We start from the raw sequence: 13296 nt of genomic DNA, 5'->3' as shown, positions 1-13296 counted from the left end.
TGTAAATTTATGATATGTTAAATGTTTCGTTACCATAAGCTAGTGTTTCAATTTCACGTTTCAAAGTGATTTCAAGTGGTTGATCTTTTCCGCGTTATTGTGACGTCATTTGATAAACTGTTTCCGGTAAGGGTCGGGTCGTTCTATTAACAGAGTGTGTAAAAAGGATTTCTATAAGGTTTCCTTAAGTGAAATAAAGTGTTTTTTTAACAATCTCGAATGAAATCATGAACTATATTTATATAAATACAAGTAATGTATTGCGGGATTGATATCATTATCGGGGATATGAAGGCATTTCAGGGGTGGTTAAAGTACGCTTGGAGTCCTTCAGAGACTTTAACCACCCCAACTGCCTTCATACCCCGATAATGACATCAATCCCGCAATACCATCCCCAAATCATTAACTAGATCTTGAAGTTTATATATTCATTATTATTATTATTATTATTATTATTATTACTATTATTATTATTATTATTATTACTATTATTATTATTATTATTATTATTATTATTATTATTATTATTATTATTACTATTATTATTATTATTATTATTATTATTATTATTACTATTATTATTATTATTATTATTATTATTATTATTATTATTATTATTATTACAGACATGTTATTTCTTCAAGAGACAAAATGGAATCAGAAAGAAAGAGAAATACGAAGTTTTAAAACATTTATTTCTTAATTAATTTACTATGAAATCAACCACATCACATAATAAAACAAGAACAATTACGGTATATCTCAAATTCACAACGAAACAAAATTTTCATCACATTCTGACGCCATAAATCCCTCCAACCGTTTAGGGGGAGCTGGGCTGTCTTCATAATTCCTCCCATGTACTGCGCCCAACATGCGGTAATGGGCTTGTCGAGTTGCGTCGATTGCTTGAATAATGTGTTTCAAGTCACCGCAATCGACAGCCAACTACACTAAATCCGCCTCTCGTCTAAGATAAAAGACACAAGGCGGTAGAACCCCAATCAGGCCCCATCTGCCTTTGAATTGATGTGGTGAGGCCAACCTGAATAAACTACAGTATATTAGTAAAAGTGTGACACCAAATTGAACCTTTTGACAAAGAAGTATATTTATTTAGTAAGGATGTTATTAACATTGCAAAGCTTGCCATGATATATTATGCATTATGAAATTGTGTTTTGAATTGAATAACTCTTCGCGCAGGTTCTAGATGTAACGGGCATAGTCCTACAATACTAACAGAATATACTTACCGCTATCATGGTGCTCAGCTCCAATGTCGGCATTTCTGTTTGCTGGCTCTTTATGACGTCTAAGTACTGTACGCGGTCTGGGAGATCCCTGAAAAAAGCCTTGTTTTATGCATGTATGAAATACCCACTGAAGCGACATCCTGCCTCTGACACGTGACAATACATAATCATTAGTAACACTACACGTAAGGTAACGCTGCACTTTGTAGTAACTTAGCAACAGTCTTGTTTATTAACAGATCAGAACAGAGGGTTTATTAGACACTTGTACTTGATCTGAATACATACAAAACGTTATACATATAAAAAAGGTTCACGAAAAAAGACTGACCTGTTCAACGAGTTCCGTGCTGCCGTCACTGGTACCAGTCACAGTCAACATAACAGCTGCTGCTGTCAGTGGCACCAGTCACAGTCATCATCCCAGCTACTGCCGTCGTTGGCACCAGTCACAGTCAACATGCACCAGTCACAGTCAACATCCCAGCTGCTGCTTTCGTTGGCACCAGTCACAGTCAACATCCCAGCTACTGCCGTCGTTGGCACCAGTCACAGTCAACATGCACCAGTCACAATCAACATCCCAGCTGCTGCTTTCGTTGGCAACAGTCACAGTCAACATCTCAGCTGCTGCCGTCGCTGGTACCAGTCACAGTCAACATCCCTGCTGCTGTTGTCGCTGGCACCAGTCACAGTCAACATCCCAGCTGCTGTCATCGCTGGTACCAGTCACAGTCAACATCCCTACTGCTGTCGTCGCTGGCACCAGTCACAGTCAACAGCCCAGCTGCTGCCGTCGCTGGTACCAGTCACAGTAAACATCCAAGCTGCTACCGTCGCTGGCACCAGTCACAGTCAACATCCCTGCTGCTGTCGTCGCTGGCACCAGCCACAGTCAACATACCAGCTGCTGCCGTCGCTGGCACCAGTCACAGTCAACATACCAGCTGCTGCCGTCGCTGGCACCAGTCACAGTCAACATACCAGCTGCTGCCGGCGCTTCCACCAGTCACGGTCAACATCCCTGCTGCAGCCGTCGCTGGTACCAGTCACAGTCAACATCCTAGCTGCTGCCGTCGTAGGCACCAGTCACAGTCAACATCCCAGCTGCTGCCGTCGCTTGCACCAACCTTAACATCCCAGCTGCTGCTTTCGCTGGCACCAGTCACAGTAAACATCCCCTGCTGCTGTCGTCGCTGGCACCAGCCACAATCAACATTCATCCAGCTGCTGCCATCGCTGGCACCAGTCACAGTCAACATCCCAGCTGCTGCCGTCGCTGGCAAAATTCACAGTCAACATCCCAGCTGCTGCTTTCGTTGGCACCAGTCACAGTCAACATCCCAGCTGCTGCTTTCGTTGGCACCAGTCACAGTCAACATCCCAGCTGCTGCTTTCGTTGGCACCAGTCACAGTCAACATCCCAGCTGCTGCCGTCGTTGGCACCAGTCACAGTCAACATCTCAGCTGCTGCTTTCGTTGGCACCAGTCACGGTCAACATCCCAGCTGCTGCTGTCGCTGGTACCAGTCACAGTCTACATACCAGCTGCTGCCGTCGTTGGCACCAGTCAGAGTCAACATCCAAGCTGCTGTCGTCGCTGGTACCAGTCACAGTCAAGTCAACATCCCTGCTGCTGTTGTCGCTGTCACCAGTCACAGTCAACATCCCAGCTGCTGCCGTCACTGGCACCAGTCACAGTCAACATACCAACTGCTATCGTCGCTGGCACCAGTCACAGTCAACATCCCTGCTGCTTCTGTCGCTGGCACCAGTCACAATCAACATCCAAGCTGCTGTCGTCGGTGGTACCAGTCACAGTCAAGTCAACATCCCTGCTGCTGTTGTCGCTGGCACCAGTCACAGTCAACATCCAAGCTGCTGCCGTCGCTGGCACCAGTCAGAGTCAACATTCCAGCTGCTGTCGTCGCTGGCACCAGTCACAGTCAACATCCCTGCTGCTGTCGTCGCTGGCACCAGCCACAGTCAACATACCAGCTGCTGCCGTCGCGGGCACCAGTCACAATCAACATACCAGCTGCTGCCGTCGCTGGCACCAGTCACAGTCAACATACCAGCTGCTGCCGTCGCTGGTACCAGTCAAAGTCAACATCCCATCTGCTGCCGTCGTAGGCACCAGTCACAGTCAACATCCCAGCTGCTACCGTCGCTGGCACCAGCCACAACATCCCAGCTGCTGCTCTAGCTGGCACCAGTCACAGTCAACATCCCCTGCTGCTGCCGTCGCTGGCACCAGCCACAATCAACATCCCAGCTGCTGCCGTCGCTGGCACCAGTCACAATCAACATCCCAGCTGCTGCCGTCGCTGGCACCAGTCAGTCAACACCCCAGCTGCTGCTTTCGTTGGCAACAGTCACAGTCAAAATCCAAGCTGCTGCTTTCGTTGGCACCAGTCACAGTCAACATCCCAGCTGCTGCTTTCGTTGGCACCAGTCACACTCAACATCCCAGCTGCTGCTGCCGTTTTTGGCACCAGTCACAGTCAACATCCCAGCTGCTGCTTTCGCTGGCACCAGTCATAGTGAACATCCCAGCTGCTGCCGTCGCTGGCACCAGTCACAGTCAACATCTCAGCTGCTGCCGTCGCTGGCACCAGTCACAGTCAACATCCCAGCTGCTGCCGTCGCTGGTACCAGTCACAGTCAACATCCCAGCTGCTGTCGTCGCTGGCACCAGTCACAGTCAACATACCAGCTGCTGCCGTCGCTGGCACCAGTTACCGTCAACATACCAGCAGCTGCCGTCGCTGGCACCAGTCACAGTCAACATCTCAGCTGCTTCCGTCGCTAGTACCAGTCACAGTCAACATACTAGCTGCTGCCGTCTATGGCACCAGCCACAATCAACACCCCAGCTGCTGCTTTCGCTGGCACCAGTCACAGTAAACATCCCCTGCTGCTGCCGTCGTTGGCACCAGCCACAATCAATATCAAAGCTGCTGCTTTCGCTGGCATCAGTCACAGTCAACATCCCAGCTGCTGCTCTCGCTGGTACCAGTCACAGTCAACATACCAGCTGCTGCTTTCGTTGGCACCAGTCACAGTCAACATCCCAGCTGCTGCCGTCGCTGGCACCAGTCACAGTCAACATACCAGCTGCTGCCGTCGCTGGCACCAGTCATAGTGAACATCCCAGCTGCTGCCGTCGCTGGCACCAGGTACAGTCAACATCCCAGCTGCTGCCGTCGCTGGCACCAGTCACAGTCAACATCCCAGCTGCTGCCGTCGCTGGTACCAGTCACAGTCAACATCCCAGCTGCTGTCGTCGCTGGCACCAGTCACAGTCAACATACCAGCTGCTGCCGTCGCTGGCACCAGTTACCGTCAACATACCAGCAGCTGCCGTCGCTGGCACCAGTCACAGTCAACATCTCAGCTGCTTCCGTCGCTAGTACCAGTCACAGTCAACATACTAGCTGTTGCCGTCTATGGCACCAGCCACAATCAACACCCCAGCTGCTGCTTTCGCTGGCACCAGTCACAGTAAACATCCCCTGCTGCTGCCGTCGTTGGCACCAGCCACAATCAATATCAAAGCTGCTGCTTTCGCTGGCATCAGTCACAGTCAACATCCCAGCTGCTGCTCTCGCTGGCACCAGTCACAGTCAACATACCAGCTGCTGCTTTCGTTGGCACCAGTCACAGTCAACATCCCAGCTGCTGCCGTCGCTGGCACCAGTCACAGTCAACATCCAAGCTGCTGCCGTCGCTGGCACCAGTCACAGCCAAAATCCCTGCTGCTGTCGTCGCTGACACCAGTCACAGTCAACATCCTCGCTGCTGCTTTCGCTGGCACCAGCCACAGTCAACATCCCAGTTGCTGCTTTCGCTGGCACCAGTCACTGTCAACATCCCAGCTGCTGCTTTCGCTGGCATCAGTCACAGCCAACATCCCTGCTGCTGCCGTCGCTGGTACCCGTCACAGTCAACATCCCAGCTGCTATCGTTGCCTAACTTCATTCGATCACACAATAGAAAGATACATGCTAAGAATTAAACATAAAACCATCGATATTATTAATTTTGATATTAAAGGGTTTTCAAAAATATTAATGATTTTTAACCACATTTATATATTGTCCTCTTTGAGTTCGTGTTTCCTAAACAAAAATATTTCAATATTTCTAAATATCAATATTTTTAAACTATCCTTTTCTTTGTCTGTGTACCGAGTTCCAACCTCTTGCAAACCGGCTGCAACTTGAATGTCTGGTAACAAACAGGGTGGGCTTCAGCCTCTCTTACGGGAAATCAACTATATTTTGGTGCGTTTATTGCTTGATTGGGGGGGGGGGGGTAAGCTTATTTACCCTCGCTATCGGGTAATACCTATTCGGCAAGCACAATAAATTGATACGTCCGCGACGCGTCCCTTTAATACAGCTTATAAACAGGGAAGACAGTACACCCCTGATATAACAGCTAATAAAACATATCAGTGAATGCCATATTGATCCGATAAAATCTGTATCATTACTTTTTATCTAAATAAAAAGCGATTTAAGTTTTGTGCAGAATACGTTTTGGCGCTAAGTTTAAGTCTATATCAATCTAAATCTGTATGTCCATTTGCAGTACAAATCAATAATTTTATGTACATTCAGTGTCATCATAGGATATATACCATCTTTGTGTGGCAACTTACACAAATGACAATTAGTTATAAAGTTGAAACACAAAATAAAAAATAAAAACTTTGACAATGTTTTCATTTATTGTCTTGGAACGAGCAAGTTTATGCGAAAATGCATGGAAACCAGTCATATAAGACTGCCGCAGATTTTCATATGAAAGTGAAAAAAATATTTTATGCAATTTTCGTAAACCGTTTGTAAAGCTTTAAGCCATAAAACATCAATTTTCGAACGGAAATATGAATATCTGCGATATGATCTTTTGTCAGTAGTCTTGTATCCCTAGTTTGTAGATAATAACGCAAAAATTGGCTCATTCCAAAACAAGAAATAAAAAAGTTGTCAAAACTGCGAATCTGTGAGAGTGCAGCTTTAATATAATAATTTTATATGTAGAACACAAACAACTCAATTGTGAGAGAAATGTAAAGAGATGATATGGAAAACAAAGTCATTTCTTAATTCAAAAGCCTTTTAACTACAGTTGAACCCCGTTGGGTCGATCTCCGAGGGACCCGCGCAATTACCTCGAGCCTCGGCAAATTCGAGCCAAGCGGCAAGTTAAAGGAAATCATTCCTTTACATCTAGTTCGAGCCAACGAGGAATTCGAGCCAACGAGGAATTCGAGCCAACGAGGAATTCGAGCCAACGAGGAATTCGAGCCAACGAGGAATTCGAGCCAACGAGGAATTCGAGCCAACGGGGTTCGAGCCAACGGGGTTCGATTGTATTCATTGCTAGTTTTACCAGATGTGAATTAACTTTGACATACTAGGATGTTTTGAATAGTATAGTGGTATATAATTTCTACGAACATCAGCATACACTGGACACGTTATGACAAAATGAATTGACGTTTACAATGGTTGTACCATACACTGGACACGTTATGACAAAATGAATTGACGTTTACAATGGTGTACCATACACTGGACACGTTATGACAAAATGAATTGACGTTTACAATGGTTGTACCCGTATTTCAACTGATTTAAATATAGTCTTATAACCTGACGTAATGGTGTTCGATGAAGATAGATAAAGTGTTCACTAATCGAGGGGCAAAAGCGAAAAAGTTCTATCTTTTTTATTTAATGTCATTTAGAACCTTTTCGCATTCACCTCTTGACTTTATCTTAATCTACTTGATCTAAATATAATGCAACTACTGAAACATGGAATGAGTGAAAAAAAATATATTTTCATTGGGAACCTGAATTTTGCTGTACTATCAGATAAAGTAAATGCACATCCTTTTACATTAAGTGGGAGGCCCTTGATTTTTCTTCAAAAGAAAAGATTAATTTTAGTTTAATTCGATGTTTGTAAAACCATGTTTGTATGCATACTTATGTATTGCTTTACAATGTATTATTGTCAAGCAAAATATATGGGTATTTTGACACCAATCTGATTTTCGAAAAATTTACACCAGATCCAAGAAAGAGTTCAATAGAGAAAAAACGAACCGCTCAATAAATTATTACATTCAGCTATCGAAATTTAACTCCCACAGGTAAACTTGACAAGTTTTACCTTTAAAGAGCGAGCTCATATCCAATCTATTATGGTCATTATACATTGCAAGCTTTCATGTCTATATTAAAAAATGTTTGCGGGTAGAGGTATTGTTTAAATGTATAAACTGCAAGTACTTGTATATAGCATTTTAACATAAGCGTGCACATGTTCAGCAATTAAATAAAAACACACATAAAATCGCCTTTTCTAGGTATGGGAATATCCTACTTTCGTTTTAACAGTCGTGATACCCGATTGGATGGATGGCAATATTAGTCTATATTTGGTTTTCCTGCAGCGGGGTGGGTCTCCCACGACCACAAATAGGTGTACAGTCCAATCAGGAGTAGGGTTAGCAATTTAATTGCAGGCTCCTTTTCAAAGGTACCAACCTTATGCAAAGTCAGGAAATGCCGACTGAAAATTCTCATTTATCGCATTTAAATAAGCTATCACAGACAAACATGGCATCGTTCGAAAGTGTTTTCAAATCCGATAGAAATGAAGAGTACTTGTAAGTCTCAGTTATCTGAATGAAATATATAGCAATTGTCTCCAATATAAAAGATGCATCTAAAATCCGTATATGCATCTCATTGTATTATCAAAGCTATAAATATATAAATTATTATTTATTTCTTCATTTTCAGGTCCAATCGTCTGTGTTCTTATCACCATATGGTGCCTCGATAATGTGACGGGTAGCATATTTTCCGTAGAGGCGGATGGAGAATTATGCCGCCCGTGCCGCGGTTCGGCGTCCGTAGTCTGTCAAAACCTGAGGCACTTCCCAGGGGTCGGCGAAATCGTTGGCCCATTCATTGGACGACTGCAAGAAGATATAACTGATGTATACAACATTATTGCAAGGACCTCCGAAGATCTGGTAAACTTTCAAATGTTCGGTTATTTCAGTTTACAAGCACAGCTCTTCATGCAGAATGTGAGGCATGAACCAGTTCATACAAGAACTGACGATATTAACTCGCCGTACCACAGTGTCTTTTGGATTTAACAACATAATGTCTATACAGTCGAACCCCGTTGGGTCGAACACGCTTGGCTCGATTTCCTTGTTGGCTCGAACTTGATGTAAAGAACCGATTTTTTTTATACTGAAGGTTAGCATTCCCGCTCGAGCCAACGGGGTTCGACTGTATTGTTATTGATAAAAAACGGATTGTACTTTTATGGAGGTGCCTAGCTTGCTAGTTATTAATTTATTACAATGCAACTCGTCAAAAAGCAGAGAAGACGCAAAAGCAGTTTGTAGGAAGCATGCAATCTAGAAATAAACTTCTTTATTTCAAACGCAATATAACAAACCAAACCAATTTCTTACTTTCAGCATGTGCATCATAACGCTGACCAACGCTTTGCGTCCATCACTATTTCTGAGCTGGAAGACATTAACAACTGGGCATGCGCAAGACATCTTCTCCAGGAATCGCCACTGGTCAGTTATACCTCTTTAGTAACATGTCATATTTTTGTTTTTAAAATTAAACCTTGTTTTTAAAACCGGTTTAACTACCACCTAGTCAATTCATTTTGCACAGAAAGATTAACAGTGGCAACCCAACATTTATTGATAAGAGAAATTAAATCCCAAACATATTACTTACATTATACGCTATCTATTTTCTGTTTTCCATTGACGTTGTGTGCTCATAAGAAATCGCATTTTAGGAGTGTAAATAGTCGTTAGTTAATTCGCATGATGTTTCACTTTCAGGAAGGGTTGTTACATAAATCGTATGCACGATTTCTGGTATTAAAGAGTTACCTTCGGCTGGTACCAACTCTTTTCCTCTCAGCTCAGCCGCGAAACAAGGTGTACAGAAAAGCGGGAAGGAAAGCGGGAAAGGAACTAAAAAGAGTTCAAATTGAAGTGCACAGAATTCTTTGCAAACTTTATAGCTTCATCACAGTGATGAATGTTGGAAATATTGACCAGCGCATTTGCGACTCAAGTTGTTCAAGCGTTCTGCAGCTTGACGACGAAACACCGCAGATTGGCGACGAAACACAGCATATTGACTACGCTCTGAGGATACTCACATACGGAAAAAACATCATGACAGAGTTGAACACATCAATGAGTGATCTCGGTGAAATCGCCAGTGAGTGTTCATTTAACAGCTGTTCCCAGGGGTTACAACTATCCTGTCCAGGTAACGAAAACAGACGAGATGTGGAGAGAGGTCCCGAGGAAAAACGCAATAGAAGAAAGCAAAACAGAACCAAGAAAAATAGACGTGGGGGGAAGAAAAATCGAAACAGAAAATGCAAGGGACTGAAAGGCAAGGAGAGGAAAATATGCAAACGGAGGCTTCGAAACAAAAATAAGAAAAACATTGGTCAGAACGTTTCAATTTAAATTCGGAAAATTAAGTGCATATCACATTGAGCTTATAAACATTGACATAAAAAATTCCTTTAGAGATATAACAAGTTTTAAAGATACTCATTGTAAATATCCATCGCTGTTTCATGTGTTTGCTATTGCATTTACTGTGACTCTCAGGTGATATGATCTCACAAGTATGTATTTAATAACTTATTGTGTACTTGTCTTTTATACAATGTTTTGATAAAAAAGATATAGCACGGAGCTTGCAATTATATATATTTACTTAATATTTGATGTTTTAGGTACTTTTACAAACTGCATTTCTGTTTTGTGCTTTGAATGCCTTTTTACAATTGTATTGCTCATTTACCGATAGTTGTATTTTGTATTTTAGTCCTTTTATTTAGGTAATTTTATTGTTATCCCTTTTGATAACAGAACTTGTATTTTAGTGTGATATCTATTGAACGTTTTGATATTACTAAAACGATATGTTTGTTCTATGTTCTACTTCTCGAATTTTATTTTGGAATAAAAGTTTACACATTTAAATGTTTTAGTTTAAAACTTGTACATATCAGGTAAACAATAAATTGATTAATCAATAAATAAATTGTCGCAAATGTACAAAAACAGCAAATGCATATCTACAAGTCTGATAAAAGCAGTCTGGGATGAATGAATGAAATTGAATAGTTCCCTGTCCACAAAACTGAATGCCCCCTTACACTGCGTTACTCGTTGTTGTTGTTTTTCGATAAAAAATAACTTACTTGTATTAACTGACCCAGAATCGTCAGAACGTCTGATTTATAGGGCAGTGAGTTATAGCTTCTTTACGAACCAGTTTTTAGAGATGGTTCTTTTGAGCAAAGATATCAATCTTATAAAAAATAGTATACCCCCCCCCCCCCCCCCGAAACATATTGATGATGATATAAAAAGTCAACATTGAGGTACTTACGTTCGTTAACACAATCTGGTGACTGTTACTTTTATATATGTTTTTTTGAGATACCTAGTACGAAAATGCACCATGATAGGCTGAACGTCCGCTGAAGTACCCTTTAAGCTTAATAAAATAGTTGAATAATTTACTACTTATTATTTTTAAAACATAAACCAAAAAATCTACTAAATGATTATGATGATGATGATGATGATGATGATGACGACGATGATGATGATGACGATGATGCTGATGATGATGACGATGACGACGATGATGATAACGATGCTGCTGCTGCTGCTGATGATGATGATATGATAATGATGATGATGATGATGATGATGATGATGATGATGATGATGATTTTTATTTAAGAATCCTTCATCAAAAGTTCAAAAGCTCGCTTATCTATATATCCCAGGGGTCAAGTGGCGATAAATCAAATGCCCAGATGGAACACTGTAATATATAAAATTTATTGAGTTTGATGGGTTTATAAAGTAAGTATGTCTAGTTAGTTTCATTATGTCTCTATAATAACAAATGAATGAACAAGAAATTTTATGAAAAATAGTCTGTTGGAGTTTGTTGGTGTAAATAAGGGTAATCGTGATATAAGCCGGGACAAGTACAAACATTCATAGTTTGTGTTTGATGTTTATATAATGGTTTTATTTTTAACGAAATGCGAGAGAAACAAATCCGTAAGTGAAAATAGTTTGTTGTATATATATACATATATTGTTTTGTTTTGAAAATCGCTTTTACTACTTACAATGTAGTCTTAGTATCAACATTTAAAATAGACTAACTTAGTCAAGTCTTATTTACTTTGTTTTTAACAAAAATCCAACTAATATCAAACGCAAAGCCTTGAAAATTCTGTAGTCTTCCGTCTGAAGTGGATTATCCCAAAAACATTCATTTTGCATACCAAATAGTAATATAATATATTAAAAAAATATCTGCAAGCGTACCACTTACTACCCATAACAACTGGCATAATGCGGTACGCAGAATGTCAAAATGGTTGAATTTAATTTCCTACGCAAGTAAAATTTCTGGAAAGACAACAAAATACAAAAACGTATTACCTTATACATGTATAAGTAAATCGCCGATCAAAATAGTTTCTATAGAAATCAAGTAGAATGTATTCAATATCGTAAACCGCAGCCGATGAAACATCTACTTATAATACACTTCTATTAAATAAAACAAACACTTTAGTCAAGAAATCAAGATTGCATTCAGTTCAAATTAAAACAATAAAGCAAATTAAACAGTATCAAATAGTAACAATAGAAGGCAAATCTTTTCATGACACATTGGAATATACAGCGGGTTTATATTTATCTTCTCATTGATTGGTTGGTTAAGTCGCTAAAGAGAAAGTAGTCTGGTATTCCACTATTTAAATGTAGTTCGATGCAAAAACAGGCCGCTCGATAGCCAATGGAACATACAAGGGTCTGATTGACCTTTGTGAAAAGTCTGGAATACCCTTAAACGTCATAGAAAATCAGAAGATGCTGCTGTATATAACATAGCATATTGTCCAAATGTAGGTTTAATGTTTTATTCCAACACAATGATCAGCTTAAAAGGTTTGCAAGCCGTTCATTCTAATGTTATATCATTTTTGTGTGCATGAGATATAAAATATTTTTGTAAAATATTGTAATTTAGCTGAAATAAAAATAAATAATGTAATTGATTTAAATGTTAACACTTATTAACAAAATCAAGGATTATTTCTGTAATTATTTATTATCTGTTTCCAGCTATTGTCTTCGTGTGCTGTGCGTACGCCGTACAGTCGAAAACCTTCAAAGTGCGTCTATCATCGGACAAATGCCGACCATGTGGCGGAAGTCGTGGTGCATCTCCGTTTACAAATCCAATCTGTCCCCGGCCAGAAGACGTGGTTAAAGGGTATGCTGATTACATCAAAGACGACGTTCATGAACTACAACAAGATGTTTCCAATCTGAACAACCGGATGGTTAGTTTGTATAAATCGTTGATAATGTCCTTCTTTTGTTTTAATGCGAATGACTTTTTTGTCACTGATGCGGCTTTTCTGTAAAATCAAGACGCCTAAACTTACTTTTTTGAATGATAAGTAAGTGAAAGTAGCAATTGCTGTTATAAACAGTTAGTTTTATTTAAGCTTAATACAATGCAGTTAAAAGTAATGATAGCCATGTCGAGTAAACGCAGGGAGCATGACATGATTTGACTTGACTTGTTTAAATAACTGATTATTATCTTTATACCCCTTCCTTGGATCGGGATTCGGCCTTGGTGTATTTGCTTTTGAGTTTGGATAATGGTCACTAAGTGGGACAGATTTGGTTTCCTCCGGGTATTCCGGTTCCTCCCCTCCCCCTCCCCAATAGCCCTACCCACAAATCAGGATCACGCCCAATCCGTGTAACACGGTGCCGATACGTTGAGCGATATACAACACACTGTTATAACAATGTTTCACAATATTTGTAAAAACAATTGTTTATCTATGTAAAATAATTTATGTATTGTCATTTGTTACAGCAC

General features: G+C 40.8%; 1 protein-coding gene and 1 long non-coding RNA gene across 3 annotated transcripts in view; both read right to left on the bottom strand.

Moving 5' to 3' along the window:
• Positions 1-768: 768 nt before the first annotated feature.
• On the bottom strand, positions 769-1926 carry LOC128211244 (uncharacterized). The gene is made up of 3 exons (XR_008257246.1): positions 1591-1926; positions 1260-1347; positions 769-1048 (listed from the first exon to the last, which is right to left on the bottom strand). It is a non-coding gene; the product is annotated as an uncharacterized LOC128211244 (long non-coding RNA).
• A 4911-nt stretch (positions 1927-6837) lies between these two features.
• Positions 6838-13296, bottom strand: part of LOC128211237 (uncharacterized) — a 71061-nt gene continuing 64602 nt past the window's right edge. The window contains exon 7 of one of the 2 annotated variants that reach the window (XM_052915789.1): positions 6838-8264. The gene's annotated coding sequence lies outside the window, so the exon portion shown is untranslated. Of the gene's footprint in view, positions 8265-12035; positions 12821-13296 lie in introns of those variants that run through there. The other variant, XM_052915788.1, reaches the window with a different exon arrangement.

The sequence above is a fragment of the Mya arenaria genome, chromosome 12 (genome assembly GCF_026914265.1).
Source record: "Mya arenaria isolate MELC-2E11 chromosome 12, ASM2691426v1".
NCBI lineage: Eukaryota > Metazoa > Mollusca > Bivalvia > Myida > Myidae > Mya > Mya arenaria.
The sequence above is the reverse complement of the archived record's forward strand: the minus strand, read 5'-3'. Positions and strand labels throughout refer to the sequence as shown.